This window comes from Lagopus leucura, unplaced genomic scaffold (assembly GCF_019238085.1).
Source record: "Lagopus leucura isolate 7727_CA_CO unplaced genomic scaffold, USGS_WTPT01 Super-Scaffold_100001, whole genome shotgun sequence".
NCBI classification, from domain to species: domain Eukaryota; kingdom Metazoa; phylum Chordata; class Aves; order Galliformes; family Phasianidae; genus Lagopus; species Lagopus leucura.
In genome coordinates this window covers 34,515,522-34,529,391 of record NW_024962262.1, presented here as the reverse complement: position 1 = coordinate 34,529,391, position 13,870 = coordinate 34,515,522, and the positions used below count along the sequence as shown (strand labels likewise).

Below are 13,870 nucleotides of genomic sequence, written 5' to 3'. Positions count from 1 at the left end.
TGAGGTTTTGTAAGCACAACCCAAGGCTCCCGTCTGCTCCCCTGCCTAATGCTCTCTGCACAGCCAGATAGCAGCTCTGGTTGAAGCCACCACTTCTGGGAGACATCGGCCAGAAGCTGTAGACATTATACCCCACATCTACACAAAGTGGTCAGAGAGGCAAAAGAAATGTCTTCTGAGCACCAAGTTCAAAGCGTAGCATGGAAAAGCTATGCTTGCAACAAAGGGAAAGCGGAACCCTGCCCGGGCCTCACTCCCAGGGCTGCACCAGGAGCACAAGCCAAGAGGCCTTCCCTTGCCCGTGCCACCAGCCATTGCCCTGGTCTCGGGCAGCCCTGCCAGGCCTCTCACATAAATGTACACGTTGAGTTATGGTGGTAGCAGCTCAGGCATTTTGAGCCCTCACCCTCTGCCTCTCTCACGTCTCCAAGGGCCGCACCGCCCCTCATGCAAGCAGAAACTGCTCCGTTTGCCCAGTGAAACTCCTGGGCGCTGGTGCGTTTCCTGGATTTTCACAGGGATCAGCGGCATCCTTGGACTCTTTTCTTGTGGCTGCTGGTCATTTTTCCCTGTTATGGTTGAGTGATTAACCTGTTACCTCCAACTGTCAGCCACAGTATGCCAGAAAAGACGGAAAAGTTAAAGATTTGCTTAGACTTTAAGGGCTATATGATGCCCCAGGGGTGCTCAGACCCTGGGGATGGAGTGGCAGCCACTCTGTGGAAGGGAAACAGCGAGAGGAAAAGCTGCAGAAACTTCTCTCCACAGCTGCAAGCTCTCTGGGTTTGGGTCATGTATTCAAAGGCCAAAACAGGACAGTTTCAGCCATCTGTAACAGCACGAGGAAAAGGCAGAGGCATACGATGGGGAATCAGTAGCTGCTGCAAGGACAGTCATTGGTTTGTATAAACAGAGCCCCATCCATATATTCAGTGAGGGATCTACCACTTGGTCAGTGCAGTATCGTCAGATATAAAGAAAAGCCCAGTACAGCTCATGCTGCAAGCCTAGTCCTCCAACAAGGCCTGTAGAACTAAGGTTCTTCATTTCCAAGGAGGGACTGCAAGGGATCACTTCATTGTTTGTCCCTGAAGTCAAGCTCTCTTCCCTGCAATGCTCCCTGCTCACCATTGTGTGCTGCCTTGCGAGAAGGCCTCTGCCAAGTTTTCTCAGGCGTGCAGAAGTCATTCCCTTGTCATTTTTAAAGTGCCATGGTTAATTTCTAATGAGATGTGCCTTTGAACTTCTGAACTTTAAACTTACTGGAGGAAGCCGTCAGAAGTAGATCAAAACCTGTAGCGTTACTTTGAGCAATGATTCATGCCACATACGCATGATGCCGAGATACTAGCTCAGGTCCTTCATACAACACGTGCATCGTTGAATATATTAAATAGAACAGAAGAAAATAGAATTGTTCAGTTGAAAGGGACCTTCAAAGAACATCTAGTCCAACTGCAATGTATGTTAATGTATATGAGTAAATACAATAAAGTAATTAGGCTAGGATGCGTGTCCCTGAGAGAAGAGTTTGCCCTGTAGGTTACCATACAGACTGAAATACAAATCACTGATCTTTACCAATGAAAAACACATTATGGAAAAAAACGCACATATACTCTCACATTCATGCATTTGTAAATACTGGAAGAATGATACACTTTGTTATATTCCTGACCTCTATCTAGTATCTCAGCATCACGGGGAGAGATCAGTCTTCTCAAAACTGCTATTTCCTTGGTATAAGATCCAAATTACTGTCTAGCAATAAAGACAATTCATTAAATATCAAGAGAAAGAAAGATTTAGGATAAGACTTGGAGATAGAGCAACCCAGCCTCACACTTTTTTCCTTTTTACAGAAAGCCACAACTAGGGACAAAAAATAGCACTTGATCATAGGGTTTCTCTTTACTCAATTTCCTCTGCCTTAGGTATCCCTACATACTGCTACATACCACCTCTGTATCCTTAGGATTTTTTATTGCTAGCAGTGTATTGGCTATGTAATAATTACGGCAATTCATTAGTCTTATCGGGAATTACCTAGATTCACTTGCAAAACAGAGAGGTACTTCCTTCATAGTTACACCTTAAAAACTCTGACCGAAAAATGCCCATCAAGACATACATTTCTTTAATTTTTGCTTTTTGCATTTTTCCGCCCTCCCCCCTCCTCTGCCCCCCATTATTTATGTTCTTATTGCTAAGAATTTGCACTGATGTGCTAAACGTTTTAGCAAAAATTTCCTAAATCAGCTATTTGTGAATTGTGGGTCACTGCTTTCATCATCGCCACTCAAACAACGGGTTACAGAAAGGTTTGACATTCTGACTTGATTTGTTTGTGCAGTAGCCCAGATTTCTGTAATGGGGAAGTAAGCTCCTTGAGAAATCTCTGTTTTGAATAATGCTGTAGCAGCCCTGAACTGATAGGTGTTTTTGAGGTTTTTTTCCATTTGGTTACCAGCACTTTATGTCGACTGAACTATTTTTTTTTTTTTTTTTAATGGTAGCAGTCACACCTGGCTAGATAAGATATCTGAAACCCTTCCTGATACTCAGATGGGCAATAAGGATGGTGTTTAGCATTTCTGTGGGCATGTTCTATACAGTATTTTTCAATTAGAGTCCCATAAATGTCAATGACTTTACCTCTACTGCCCCAACAGGTCTGTAAGCTTCGGAGTACCCAGAGCTTTGACAGTATACTGGTACGATTACTCTCCCATTGTGCATGATTTGGGGGTAACTTGCACTATCAGTAGAGCTTGCCAGATTTTGGATGAAGTTGCTAACTTATGTAAATTTGTTGTAGTCCTACATTGTCTCCTATCTTCCTTCTGAATAGTCGGCTTGCAAAATTATTTCTACACTGTGCATCCGGTGATTTATAGCCTTATTTGAAAGATTTTTCTCATGACTAACTCACTAAATAGTTCACGTCCAAAACCAACTGACAATGGTTCTTTCTCCACTCTGAGCCTGAATCCTGGTGGGCTTTATTACCATTTTTGAAGGATAAACACTGTAACAGGTAAGTAAGTGAGGGATTTAGTTTGTTAAGGTGCTAGTAATATTTTAATCATGGAATCATAGAATCACCGAGGTTGGCAAAGACCTAAAAGATCACCCAGTCCAACCGTTCACCTATTCCCAGTAGCTCCCACTAAACCATGTCCCTCAACACAACATCCAGCCTTTCCTTGAACACCCCCAGGGTCGGCGACTCCACCACCTCCCTGGGCAGTCCATTCCAGTGCCTGACCACCCTTTCTGAAAAGTAATACTTCCTCATGTCCAGCCTGAATCTCCCCTGCCGTAGCTTGAAGCCATTCCCCCTGGTCCTATCACTAATGACACGAGAGAAGAGGCCGACCCCCAGCTCACTACAACCTCCCTTCAGGAAGTTATAGAGAGCAATAAGGTCTCCCCTGAGCCTCCTCTTCTCCAGGCTGAACATTCCCAGCTCTTTCAGCCTCTCCTCATATGGCCTGTGCTCCAGACCCCTCACCAGCTTTGTTGCCCTCCTTTGAACACGTTCCAGGGCCTCAATGTCTTTCTTGCAGTGAGGGGCCCAAAACTAATGGTAATGTAAAGGAACTGTGAATGCATTTTCTTCAGCTGCCTTTTCCTGGCACCCATTTAATTGAGAATCTCTACACTATGGTAGTAAGGGTTGACTTTAGCATCCTTCATGAATTTCTCTTAGCCTTATTTTTCTCTTAGCTTTATTTTTCTTGTTTCTTAAACTCAGACAACGCTACTAAAGAATTATTAGCTATCCTGTTTGCTCAGAGCAGTTGGTTACGTTAAAATGAGTTTGTGTCCAGGAAGCAATGTTCAGATGGGAAAACCCAGAGAAATGCAAAACATTCCCCGCCTTTGTAGGCTGAGACAGAAGGAGGGCACTCTGTGGAACCTCCCCACTTGGCTGAAGTGATGGCTAGAAACATGATGCTTTCTTCACACCTGTGTATGCAGACACTTTCACCAAGCCTTTTTGTGCTATGACTGCTGTGTCTACGCTTAAGGGGCAGAGGTACGTCTTCCGGCTGAAAGTTTTCAACTCCTACTCATGATCTGCTGATCTGTGGAGTTTGAGGAACGCTGGTAACAGCTAAGTGAAGTAGTAACAGGGATTGATGATACATAAATAAATGGAGCTATTAACCTGTGCCATGGCAGGCTTAAGTAGCAGTGTGTGCTAACCACGGTAACACTCCTCTTCCCTTGCCAGAGGGTTTCATCGAAACTTCCTCAGCACCTCTGTGAGGCACTGTTCATCTCAGTCACTACTGCAGCATTGATAATAGTCTCACAATTGGTGTAATCAGAACTTCCAGTAAGTTCGCTTACATTTACAGTGAATGTGATGCAATATGATAATTGATGTTTGGCAACAAAGACAGTTAGGGTAAACTTATCCCAGGCTTTCACCGCAGAGCATGACTTGACGAACACAAGAGGAGGGATTCTCTTGGACTTAGACATCACAAGTGTCGTTCCTCACATCTGGCCTTTATCTACCTTGTCTCTTTTTGCAGAGCAGGAAAGGAAATCAATGCAATACGTAAAACAGGTCAGCTAAATCCTACCCAACATGCGTACACTTGGTTTTTGGCATCTAGTGTTAAGTGTTCACACATTAGGTGTAGGTGTCCGGGTCCCACAGGATTAATGGAACTCCAGGCAATATACTCCAAGGAGGCTGGAGAGCTACTCAGCTGAACAGAGTGAAATGGGATGAGCTGCGTGCCTGAAGTACCTGTTTCTTTTTACTGACTCTAAAGGGAACCAGGACTGATTGATTCATACATAGTCATCTATGTTATAAATACCTTGGGGTAGGAGTTTTGCTATGTTGAATTTCGAATCTCATATTTATCACTGTGAATACAGTCTGAAAAGCTTTTGGAATACACAAATGCAGGCTGGCAGGCTACACATTCTTCTGCATTGCTTAGTATGAATTTTGCGCCCTCTCCTGGTGAAAATCCATGACAAATTGATGTAATTAAAAAATAATGGAAGAAAAAAGAAGGAAAAAAAAAAACCTCTGTAGCATTAAGATCTCTTTTCATTTTCCTAGAACAGACTAAGCACAATGAATAGCTTACTAGGTACTGTTCCTTGAATTCATCTCACTTAAAGTCCTGGAAAATAAGGCTACTGAATTGGGAATTTATCTGTTGATGAGGTTAATCAAACTGTGATCTCCGTGAAATATGACTTTGAAGTGAAAATGTCAAATCATAGGAAATTAAAGATAAATATACATAAAATAAAGTCTTTTGGTATGTGCTGACCTGGTGATACAGAGAAGAAAATGACCTGACAAGTCCAAATATGATCTCAACTAAGACAGTTGTGTAGTAAAATCACTCAGTTTCTACAGCATTGAGATTTATGCAGCTCTGAGTAATCAGATCCCATGTGCAGTCACAGAAAAAGCAAACAGAAATTATTATTCCACTTGTAAGAAGAAATGGCACTTCTCAGGGCTACATCACACATCCCATCTTCCTGAACAAGCTGAAATGTGGCAACAGATAATGCGAGCAGAAGAAATGGTTGGATCTTGAAACAGTTATAATTTCAGCTATAAATCAGAGAGACTGCCATAGGAATTGAAGGTGAAAAAGTGAGAAAGCAGAAGAAAAGCTTCTATGGTCATAGGAGACAGAAAGGTGTGGCACACTGGAATATGCTGCAGCTGGGTCAGAAAACATAGACGTAAAAAGGAAGAGCAAGGCCTGAGAAAGATCTCCTCAGAACTTACATTCTGGAAGAGGATGCAGCAAAAGGAGACGCATGGTCATTCTGTAAGCAAGACTTACTCTCCATTCTGTAGGGCTTTTAATATGGATCCTTGAGGAATCCACAGCACATGAACCATTTGAGCTGCCTGTCTAAGCCATCTACTCATTTTGGATTGGATCTGTCTCTCTGAACTTAGATGTCTGAAGTTTAAGTTCTTAGCCTAAGCCACCAACTCTAAACACCCCATCTAGTCACCAGAGAAGGACAGGTGCTTCCAAAAGACCATCTACCTCATCGATCTCATGTGGCCTGCCCTCTGGGGATGTCTGTCTGTATTCACTCATTGCAGAAAAGTGGTTGCCTTAGACACATCTTTAGGACTGCTAAAATTAGTGAAGTCAGTTCCATCTCCCAGCCAGTACGTAGATCAGGGCTGATGTTGCTGAAATGAAGAACTGCCTGTGCTCCTCTGGAAGAGCAGCTTTTAGCCAGCTGGGTTGGCTTGTACGCGTGAGGGAGGGCACGGCACCAAATTACGGTGGGAAAGAGGCATCATAGTGCAGCCAACTTGAACACAGTGAAAATGTCACATCGGGAAAGGGGAAGGAATACACCTTTGTTCATTGTCCTCCCAGAAGCTGCTAGCATTTATATGATTTGCCATCTGTATGTGCTGGCTGCCCAATCATTCAGCTTCAAAGCATCTTTCTTTACCCAAGCAGGCAGCAGGTGGAAGCTCTGGGAAGCACGGCCACCCTCCCAGCAGGAACCTCCCTGTTCTGCCTTTTGGGGTGAAGGAACAAGGATGCTACATTTGTTCCACACCTGCTCCTAGAGGAAAAGGTTGTGTCTGATCAGTACGTTAGGAAATGTAACATTTGCGTTTGTGTTATTTATGGTGAGGTGAAATTTCACACTGTGTTGCAAGCCATGTGGAATGTGTTTACATTGGCATTTCCTCTGCTTCTGCCTTCAGCTGAATTACTGCCATCTATTCAAGTATCTATTCATGTAGATCTTGTTCATCGAGTCATTTACTACTGAGGGCAAAACATGGCAGGTGCTGCTGCTCAGGCCTCTAGTTCTGGCTTCTGGAGATTCGCAGGTGGAGAGGGATGGAAGTGCAGGAGAGTTTCACCACTTAGCGCTTGCAGAACTGGGGACAGATTAATAGATACCTTGTTTTTAATAGACTGCTCCATTTTTTTTGTGTGGAATGACAGGATTTTTGTCAGAGCTTTTGAGACAAGCCTATTCTGTGCTAAGTGATCATTAAGGAAATGTCTGCTTTGCTTCTCTGCTCTCTGGTATTTATTGGGGTAGCAGGGAAGCTCCAGTGTGAGTGGTTTTGTCTCCAAAATAATGCTTTTTCCCAATAAGTTCTACTGCTGCAAACACTGCTGTATGCTGGATTTTTACCAAGCTCTCATGATGCTCTTCAGCTCAATTATCTGATGGACTTGTGCATGAATTTCTTGACACTTTGTGGCATCTCAGTGCAGGAGGGAACCGCTTTCCACCTGCTTCATTTCATACCTCAAGTCTCTGGCAATCTTTTTACCCTTCTCTCATTAGTTTTGTTTTTCTTGTGTATTTACTTTTACATTTCACAGCCCTGGGGTCAAGAACATTAATTTCCCCTGTGGCTTGTTCAACTTTTACCCATCTGTTTTTTTCTCTTTCAGATACCTCAGCTGTATCTGTGTTGCACTGAAGATTTTCAGATGTTAAGGCAAATTATACTTCCTTTGTAATAGTGCACCTTATATTTCAAGGAAAATTATTTTCTACCCTTGAGAAATCGTCTCTCTCAGCTGCACTGTAACTGTAAAATGACTGCAAGAGTTTTTTGTATGTGGTGAATCATTCACATTTTGATCATTGAATCACAGAACCACAAAATGGCCTGGGTTGAAAAGGACCACAATGATCATCCAGTTTCAACCTCCTTGATATGTGCAGGGTCACCAACCAGCAGACCAGGCTGCCCAGAGCCACATCCAGCCTGGCCTTGAATGCCTCCAGGGATGGGGCACCCACAGCCTCCTTGGGCAACCTGTTCCAGTGCATCACCACCCTCTGTGTGAAAAACTTCCTCCTAATATCTAACCTAAACCTCCCCTGTCCTCCCCTGTCTCTCAGTTTAAAGCCATTTCCCCTTGTCCTGTTAGGGCTGAGAGAAAGGAATACAGAAACAAACACGCTGTTAACATCACGAAATGGCCACCTGCCACCTCTCATAAGAGCTGTCCCATGAAGCTGTCCTTCACTACCCCTTTTAAAGAAAGTTATATTCAAAGCAAAAAATTAATAGCCCTACCCTTCCTGGGCAGGAAATGTCTTTGTTCTGGCAGGGCAAAGTACTGTCTAGGAGAGAGAAGTTCTGTTGCTTTTGTCTTGTCATTATAAAAAGCTGAGCTGACATAGTATTGATCTGCTACATCTGTGTTTTGTTTGTTGTTTTGTTTTGTTTTGTTTTCCAGATAATTTATTTCTCTGATCCTCTGATGGTAAATTTTAAATGTTGATTTTACTATTTGGAGTTGATAAATGAGTTTGTCAGTTGCTTGTCCTCCTAACCATCAGCATTATTACATTTCAGCCTTTCAGCACAATAGAAAGTAAATCACAGTGGGTGACCAGGTCTGTGGTCCTTCTGGGTACACGAAAGCATTTGTTTTATCATCATATATTATTTTTTCCCAGCTGAGTCTTGCTTGAAGAAATTCTACATCTTTTCTCAGAGAATTTTGAATTTATCTTAAAGACAAACTGTTTTCTCATCGACAGATCATTCTTTCAGATGCTCTAACATCCAACATTTTGCCTGTATAGAGCTTTCCTTAACTTTGTATAGGACTTGGGAGGTAGCAGATGCATACCAGGCTGGACTCAGCCATCTATAAGCATCTCATGTTTGAACATCCCAGTATTAGTTCATGTAGCTGCTCTTGCTTTCTGCTCAGCCTTTCTAACGGGTGATGTCTACAGTCACCAGAGACAACAAGGCAAAGCAGAGCAACATATGTGTTAAAAGTCCAGAGTTTTGGAAAGTATTACAGATTCATCTCCCAAACCTTGGGTACTGCTCTGAGCCACTTCTGTAAGGAACATTTAAAATTTCACTTGAACTCTACATTTTTCTTCAGGTGATGGAAGGTCTTCCCTCTAGCGGGTGGATGGACAGTATTTGTAACCCTGTGCTACCCAGAGAGCTGAGCTGAAGAAAGGTAGCCCTGACTTTGTAGTGCTTCAACAGTTGTTGGCTGAGACACTTGTGATACTTCAGTTAACAGGGCTAATACCAACTGCTCCTAAGATAATCAAAGTGGGTCTCAGTGAACTTTCTCCTAAAATCTGCCAGATTTTTTGTCTTGAGTGCATGGCACTTTACTTCCTGGAAACTTTCAATAAAATTAGGCCAGGCACCTTCTTTGCATTCCACGGTCCTGAGATGTGAAATATCTGAGAACATAACATAAAGACTTTGCAGTCATTGCTTTCACACTATAGAGATTACATTATTTGAACAATAACTTAAGGAAGGCACAGAGGTACATAACAGCCATTAAAGACAGCACTCTGTGGCCAACTGTCACTGCCACAAATAGATAACAGACTCACTTTCAAGAGGTGATTATCCTATAGCTGCAGGATGAAGTGCTATTAAAGAAACTTGCACTGTTATGTTCTAACACAAGAGTACCTCTCCTATGAATAAAGGTTGAGGGAACTGGGCTTGTAAAGAAGAGAAGGCTTCAGGAAGACCTCACTGTGGCCTTCCAGTACTTGAAGGGAGCACATGAACAGGAAGTTGGACAGTTTACAAGGGTGGATAGTGATAGAACAAGGGAGAATGGTCTTAAACTGAGACAGGGGAGGTCTAGGTTAGATATTAGGAGGAAGTTTTTCACACAGAGGGTGGTGACGCAGTGGAACAGGTTGCCCAAGGAGGCTGTGGATGCCCCATCCCTGGAGGCATTCAAGGCCAGGCTGGATGTGGCTCTGGGCAGCCTGGTCTGGTGGTTGGCAACCCCGCACATAGCAGGGGATTGAAACTGGATGATCATTGTGGTCCTTTTCAACCCAGGCCATTCTATAATTCATTCTATGATAAGATTCAGTGGATAGTTTTTCTTATTGTCTAGGCTCTCTTTCTACACAAAAGAGAGACATTTGAGGGGGAGGACAGCTATCCAAAAAGAGTTGTTTGAGATAGGTTGGGTGAGTTCCCTCTTTCCCTAGAAGGCAGGAAGAGTAGAAATGCATTATTCAATTATTAACATCTCTTTCCTCTATTCTTTGGACATTAGAGGGCTTTCACACGTCCAATCATACAGCGTATGAAAGAAGGTGGTATCTTTTTCTTAATGTTTGCAGAATTAGTGATTTACCTAATCACTAATAGAGAGAGAGAGGATTAGTTGTTTGCACTTTGTGCATACAGACTTGGAGAAGAAATATCTGAAGAACTGATTTTTAGTGACCCTAATGTCTGTTATATACTTTTGAGAACAGTTTTCCTGCAAGCAAGTCACGCTCTGAGCAGTGCTTTCTAATGAATCTAATTACTAACCCCTTTATCTCCTTATTTCACTGCTGTAGGCAGATTTGTGTCTACAGGGATAAAACTTTACTGATTTTACACAACTTCTTTGTATGAACAACTTCTTACTAGAAGATTTATCTTGCATGCTTTCCCATTTTCACACCACTTAACCTTCCCCATCACTCACCAAAAGAACACGGTATTTTATTATTTTTTTTTTTTTGTAAATAATACGAAGCAGTGCTCAGGATTTCTCATTTTACTTTATATTGTTCTCTGTTCTCAGAGGCTTGGACACTTCAGATATCTGGACACAGTTCTCGCAGAACTGGTTATGTCTAATGTTTTGTAGCTGTTCCAAAACACATTCAGCAACAGGCAATCTCTCACCTACTTTAATTCCTTATTTCTTATTTATGAATGTTCTGTTGCTTGTATGGGCTGTATATTTTTGGAATTATCTCAGAAAGTCATAAGCTTATGGAAGCACACTCTTCAACAGCAGCAGTTAAGTGCAAGAGATTGCAGGGCACTCTGCATGAAAAACCAAGATGGATGGTCTTAAGAAACACTGAAGCTAGATTCAGAATCAGCTTGAAGAGCAAAGGAGGTGTACTTTCTTAAAAAAATAGAGCACTTCAGAATTTGGATCAAGTTCAAAGTATATTTATCAGTAAGGGGGCTTAATTTTGAATTTGCTCATCTGCCTTAAAGAGGGTAAAGGTCTATCTATAGAGAACTTCCTTCACAACACCTTTGTAACTAACTCTTTTGACAGGTTCCTAGTTGCAATTGCTTTGCAAACGAATAAGAATGTTCTTTTGCAGCCTCTTTGAACACTGCATTTCTACACAGCTTTGCTGCATTCCTAAATTCAAATGGAATACAGCCTGCATTGACACGGCTATAGGCACTGCTGCCAAAATTGCAGGATGGCTTATATCTTCTAACTGTCTTTTGTTAAAGAAAATTGTCTGTGACAACATTGTATATCATTTGTATTGTTTTGGATGTTTTCTAGGCCCGAAGTGGTAATCCAAAGTCATAATTATGAATTTTGGAGGTGTTTCTTTTTTTTCGGTGTTTTCATATCATGAAACTGAATTTTAAGCTTTTCATATCAGATATAGCTAGGCATGTGCAAGAGAAGGTGTCACTTACAGGTAATGATTTGTGGAGACTGCTGTTCTCAGAATTACAACCTGGTTTATGTTTTGGTCAGATGAGTAGTCACAAAATTACAGAATCACAGAGTGCTTGAGGTTGGAAGGGACTTGGGCTGGTCATCTGGTCCAGCTTCCCTGCTCAAGCAAGGACATCTACATTTATCTACAAATGAGGTCTTGGAAGAGAACTAACTGACACAGTGTGGGCAACGATGGTGAGGAAAATGAAGGGCTTGCTGAAAAGCTTGAAAAGGCAAGAGCGATTCCTCAGTTTCTACTCAGAACACCTGGAGAACTCGGGACCCAAATTGAGAGCTGCCTGGAGTCACTAGGCTGTATCTGGAGCAAGCTAAAACACTAAGAAAGAGCCTTGTTGCTGCTTCCTTACTGCCTGATTAGGGCAATTACATTGGATAAAACAACTATGGAGCAATTTAGGAATCTAAACATTTATGTATTGTGACATTTTAAATGCCCTAAGGTATCTTCCAGTGCCCTGAGTGAAGAGTGTGGGCCTCCTATATCATTTTTGCCAGTCATGTGGAAAATGTCAGATATTTTAAGAGCTTTTAAAATGGCCTGTGCTTAAACATCTCAATTGCTTCCTTTTCTCTAAGTCAAATAAGCCCCACTCTGACACACTCATTCATTCGTTTTACCTCAGGAGAATAATTGCTCTCCACTTCCCACACAGAAAGGACTGGAGAGAGATATTTAATTTACCTAAAATCCAATCTACCCTCTGTACCTCCCGCTGGAGCTGTCTAAACAGTAATGAATCTGAACATAAATGCAGGCTGATTACATTTATTACTCAGATTACAAGTAAGAAATAATCTTATTTCTCACAATCTACCCAGTTAATAAACAGGTAAATTTTAATCTCCTTTTATTCTTCCCCGTAATTAATCAGACAAAATTACAACTTGCCAGTGTGCCACTCCTACTTGGGCACCTTTTTATCCACACTGGGAGTCATCCATAATGCCTCAATTAAAAGCCTAGATTTCACAGCTTGGATTTAAATCCAAGCCTCGTTATAGCAGGGGTTGTGCCTCCAACTTTTTTAAACCAGAATCCTAACATCAAGCTGAAAGACTGGGCAATCTTGTTGATTTTCAGTGAGATGCGTTTTTCTTGGTGAAAGTGATGAAGTCAAAGAGTCCATCCTACATTTTTCCATCCTTGGAGAGACCGAGTTCCTAGACCAACGGGGTTATTCTGGCATCCTTGGAATTTGCCTTACTCGAGCACTTGAAGTAGGAAATGAGGCAGATTAGAGAGCAATTTCACCTTCTGAGATGAGACATTTCTCATACTCTACTACAACAAAAAGTTCCTTCCAGGATCACATGAAACTGCACTGATATTGCCTGAGAGGTCAAACATCCTCTGAGCATAAGCTGGGGAATGAAGACAGCCAGATTCAGGTTTCTGTCCAGGACAAGCCAGTTCACCTCTGTGGTTCACTTCACTGTACCAGAGAACCAGTGTGTGTTCACTACACTGTACCAGAAAACATTTAGGGTTGAGACTTTATTTTAGATAAACTTACTGTGAAAAGCACTGCTAGCTGATAAAATCTATTGCTTTACTTAAATCTTGTTTCTTTGTCTCTTAAGACAAAATAATAACCTTTAAAATATTTATTCCTCTACTTCCTAGAGCTCAAACACTTCTCCAGATAAGGAAAAGACCTGAGCATTGTTTTTAAATGAAAGGCTTGATCGATGTTATGGGAAACAGAATAATTCGTTGAATGGCCTTTAGAGGGAAGCAGATCCAAAGAATCCATGGAGAGAGAGGAAAATATTTTGCATGAACAGACTGCGAGATCTTGCTGCACAAAACCAGAAACTGAGACACTGTGCTTGTTGTCTCCAACTCTGTGTAGTTCTGGTTCAAATTTGAACATCCTCCACGTTATCCTTAGGTGAGAGCTCTAGTCACAACAAGGGAAACCAGGCTTAAGAATTTAGCTCAATTTGCTTGTGTAAGGAGACCTTGCTGCTGACCTTTACTACTATTCCTTCAGCATTCTCACTTGACAGTAGGATTAGATTTAAGATTTGGTGATGACTGAGAACCACAGGAGCACAGAGGGCACTATCTTGGTGGTACTTATCATGTCTGGAAAGGTAAGTCTTTCTGTCCTATAACACAAGGCATGATTTGATATAAATCTGTGATTTGAAGCTTCCTGACTTCTGTCTGTTATCATATGAGGCATCAGGCAATAGTTTTGTTTGAAAAATACCTTGATAGAGATTTAGAGCCAAAATCATAGCGGTTGAGTTTTAAATACTACGTATCTGAAGAAGTATACATTTGACATTGTAACTCTAGTTGTTTGAAGCGTTCTTTTTATACTAAAAACAGTTTTAAAAACTGT

The 13,870-nt window shown here is 41.8% G+C and overlaps 1 protein-coding gene across 1 annotated transcript in view; it reads right to left on the bottom strand.

Annotated features, from left to right (window-relative positions):
- CLDN10 (claudin 10) overlaps positions 1 to 13,870 on the bottom strand; it is a 62,407-nt gene that overhangs the window by 21,866 nt on the left and 26,671 nt on the right. The window lies entirely within an intron of this gene.